The sequence below is a fragment of the Somniosus microcephalus genome, unplaced genomic scaffold (genome assembly GCF_052327205.1).
Source record: "Somniosus microcephalus isolate GS21.2 unplaced genomic scaffold, FLI_Smic_1.0 unresolved_chr5, whole genome shotgun sequence".
In the NCBI taxonomy this organism is placed as follows: Eukaryota; Metazoa; Chordata; class Chondrichthyes; order Squaliformes; family Somniosidae; genus Somniosus; species Somniosus microcephalus.
Window position 1 is genome coordinate 41,314,236 of NW_028225183.1, and position 4,463 is coordinate 41,318,698.

The 4,463-nt window shown below is 46.7% G+C and overlaps 1 non-coding gene across 1 annotated transcript; it reads left to right on the forward strand.

The window, feature by feature from the left end:
- Window positions 1–4,133: 4,133 nt before the first annotated feature.
- On the forward strand, window positions 4,134–4,205 carry trnad-guc (transfer RNA aspartic acid (anticodon GUC)). Its single transcript has one exon. It is a non-coding gene; the product is annotated as a tRNA-Asp (tRNA).
- Window positions 4,206–4,463: the final 258 nt, after the last annotated feature.

Below are 4,463 nucleotides of genomic sequence, written 5' to 3' on the forward strand. Positions count from 1 at the left end.
GTTCTTATTCTTATTTCTGCCTCTGTCCCTCTGTTCACAGGTCGATTTTTGCTCTGACAGATTCGGCACCTTTCAGTTCCTCGTTAGTATAGTGGTGAGTATCCCCGCCTGTCACGCGGGAGACCGGGGTTCAATTCCCCGATGGGGAGAATTTTTAACATCCCCAATTTTAAACCTTTGGGCAGCTCCTTAAAAAGACCCTGGGAAAAGTTGAATAAAACATAATGAACGAAAATAATTTTAAAATATGTACATGACGAAATTTATAACAACTCCCTGCACCAGTTCCTCGTTAGTAGAGTGTTCTCCTTCTGTTTGCCTGTTGTGTGGGGCACTGAGGAGGGAGAGAGAAAATGAGATAACAGCGGGAGAAAGCACGACTGCTCTTTCAAAGAGACAGCACAGGCACGATTGGCCGAATGGTCTCCCACCGTGCTGCCAGCCTCCATGAATGCATGACACTGAGATGGATATCTGAGACATACCCACACAAAGAGAGCACATACGGGTATTTTGTGTGTGTTTGCTGCTTTGTCTCAAGCACCGCATAACCATTTCCTCGACAATGTCGTGGGTATTATGATGTTCAGTTTTCACTTCCCCGACGGCTTCTCTCTGACTTCATGCCTCTGTCTCTGAGAAAAGCATAGAAGGAAATATATGGCAAATGGACGCCTTCCCGCACTTGATGCTGTGGCTTAGTGAGCATGTCCTTTGTGTTCTCGTCTAAAAGATGTCATCTTGTCCGAAAAATTTGCCTGGCGTGAAAGTGATCTGAATTTCAAAGCAGCAAGGAGGAAAGTCTGCGTTGCTCTGCTTGCTGGCAGGCAGCTTCTTCCAGTTTCTTGCAGCTTCTCTGGTGGTCTAGTGGTTAAGAATCGGCGCTTTCACCACCACGGCCCGGGTTCGATTCCCGGTCAGAGACCAGTGCGTTTTGCGGCTGTTTGAAATGCCTCCAATCAATGCACCCGCGCGAAGCAATGCCTGCTCCTGATCAACCTTTGCAATTTCAACACTGCTGCTGCCTCAACAGGTACACAATGCACTTCCATGCCTGCTGTTTCAAAGTCAGCAGGAAATTACATTTGGAACGAGACAATTTAAACGTGTACATGCCCACATTTAACTGCAGCTGACAGTGTCAGAACAGTCACGGTTATTATCAAGCTTCCATGTATTTTCTTGTAGGCTGCACCCCCCTAACAAACTTAGCTTATCACAGCACGGCTATCAATCAACTCAACGCCAGTGTGAAGAATGCAACATTTGAAAGTTAGCAACATGTGCAAGACTTTAGTGAGAGAGAGTTGGGCCGTGATAACATTTCCAAGCAGTAAGATATTCACTAGGCCTGAGCCCTTGCTGCGTAATACAATTCTCCCCATACTGATTCTGTTATCTTCAATTGGTCTCCTCTGGTTACCGTCATACCTGCCACTGGCAAGCGTTTCTCCTTATTACCTCAAACAAATCCCCTTGTAATTTTGAAAACCTCTTATTAAATTTCCTCTTAACCGTCTGAAGAAAACAATCACAAACTCTCAACATAGCTGAAGTTCCTTATCCCTCGGACCACTCTGCAAGACGTCAAACTGAGTGTCTCGCTCTGTATGTCTATCTTTGTCTCCCTCTTTGTCCCTGTCTCTCTCTGTATAGGATTCTGAGGGTGCTTGACAGGATAGATGCAGGGAGGATGTTTCCCCTCCTGGGGGAATCTACAACTAGGGGGCAAAGCTCCAGGATATCCGGTCGCCCATTTAAAACGGAGGTGAGGAGGAATTACTTCTCTCAGAATGTCGTGAATCTTTGGAATCCTCTACCCCAGAGAGCTGTGGAGGCGGAGTCACTGAATACATTCAAGGTGGAGATAGACATATATTTGAGCTGCAGTGGAGTCAAGGGTTATGGGGAGCGGGCAGGAAAGTGGCGTTGAGTAGAAGATCTGATCAGCCATGATCTTATAGAATGGCGGGGCAGGCTCGAGGGGCCGAATGGCCCACTCCTGCTCCGATTCCTTCTGTTCTTATTCTTATTTCTGTCCCTTCTGCCTCTGTCCCTCTGTTCACAGGTCGATTTTTGCTCTGACAGATTCGGCACCTTTCAGTTCCTCGTTAGTATAGTGGTGAGTATCCCCGCCTGTCACGCGGGAGACCGGGGTTCAATTCCCCGATGGGGAGAATTTTTAACATCCCCAATTTTAAACCTTTGGGCAGCTCCTTAAAAAGACCCTGGGAAAAGTTGAATAAAACATAATGAACGAAAATAATTTTAAAATATGTACATGACGAAATTTATAACAACTCCCTGCACCAGTTCCTCGTTAGTAGAGTGTTCTCCTTCTGTTTGCCTGTTGTGTGGGGCACTGAGGAGGGAGAGAGAAAATGAGATAACAGCGGGAGAAAGCACGACTGCTCTTTCAAAGAGACAGCACAGGCACGATTGGCCGAATGGTCTCCCACCGTGCTGCCAGCCTCCATGAATGCATGACACTGAGATGGATATCTGAGACATACCCACAGAAAGAGAGCACATACGGGTATTTTGTGTGTGTTTGCTGCTTTGTCTCAAGCACCGCATAACCATTTCCTCGACAATGTCGTGGGTATTATGATGTTCAGTTTTCACTTCCCCGACGGCTTCTCTCTGACTTCATGCCTCTGTCTCTGAGAAAAGCATAGAAGGAAATATATGGCAAATGGACGCCTTCCCGCACTTGATGCTGTGGCTTAGTGAGCATGTCCTTTGTGTTCTCGTCTAAAAGATGTCATCTTGTCCGAAAAATTTGCCTGGCGTGAAAGTGATCTGAATTTCAAAGCAGCAAGGAGGAAAGTCTGCGTTGCTCTGCTTGCTGGCAGGCAGCTTCTTCCAGTTTCTTGCAGCTTCTCTGGTGGTCTAGTGGTTAAGAATCGGCGCTTTCACCACCACGGCCCGGGTTCGATTCCCGGTCAGAGACCAGTGCGTTTTGCGGCTGTTTGAAATGCCTCCAATCAATGCACCCGCGCGAAGCAATGCCTGCTCCTGATCAACCTTTGCAATTTCAACACTGCTGCTGCCTCAACAGGTACACAATGCACTTCCATGCCTGCTGTTTCAAAGTCAGCAGGAAATTACATTTGGAACGAGACAATTTAAACGTGTACATGCCCACATTTAACTGCAGCTGACAGTGTCAGAACAGTCACGGTTATTATCAAGCTTCCATGTATTTTCTTGTAGGCTGCACCCCCCTAACAAACTTAGCTTATCACAGCACGGCTATCAATCAACTCAACGCCAGTGTGAAGAATGCAACATTTGAAAGTTAGCAACATGTGCAAGACTTTAGTGAGAGAGAGTTGGGCCGTGATAACATTTCCAAGCAGTAAGATATTCACTAGGCCTGAGCCCTTGCTGCGTAATACAATTCTCCCCATACTGATTCTGTTATCTTCAATTGGTCTCCTCTGGTTACCGTCATACCTGCCACTGGCAAGCGTTTCTCCTTATTACCTCAAACAAATCCCCTTGTAATTTTGAAAACCTCTTATTAAATTTCCTCTTAACCGTCTGAAGAAAACAATCACAAACTCTCAACATAGCTGAAGTTCCTTATCCCTCGGACCACTCTGCAAGACGTCAAACTGAGTGTCTCGCTCTGTATGTCTATCTTTGTCTCCCTCTTTGTCCCTGTCTCTCTCTGTATAGGATTCTGAGGGTGCTTGACAGGATAGATGCAGGGAGGATGTTTCCCCTCCTGGGGGAATCTACAACTAGGGGGCAAAGCTCCAGGATATCCGGTCGCCCATTTAAAACGGAGGTGAGGAGGAATTACTTCTCTCAGAATGTCGTGAATCTTTGGAATCCTCTACCCCAGAGAGCTGTGGAGGCGGAGTCACTGAATACATTCAAGGTGGAGATAGACATATATTTGAGCTGCAGTGGAGTCAAGGGTTATGGGGAGCGGGCAGGAAAGTGGCGTTGAGTAGAAGATCTGATCAGCCATGATCTTATAGAATGGCGGGGCAGGCTCGAGGGGCCGAATGGCCCACTCCTGCTCCGATTCCTTCTGTTCTTATTCTTATTTCTGTCCCTTCTGCCTCTGTCCCTCTGTTCACAGGTCGATTTTTGCTCTGACAGATTCGGCACCTTTCAGTTCCTCGTTAGTATAGTGGTGAGTATCCCCGCCTGTCACGCGGGAGACCGGGGTTCAATTCCCCGACGGGGAGAATTTTTAACATCCCCAATTTTAAACCTTTGGGCAGCTCCTTAAAAAGACCCTGGGAAAAGATGAATAGAACATAATTAACGAAAATAATTTTAAAATATGTACATGACGAAATTTATAACAACTCCCTGCACCAGTTTCTCGTTAGTAGAGTGTTCTCCTTCTGTTTGCCTGTTGTGTGGGGCACTGAGGAGGGAGAGAGAAAATGAGATAACAGCGGGAGAAAGCACGACTGCTCTTTCAAAGAGACAGCACAGGC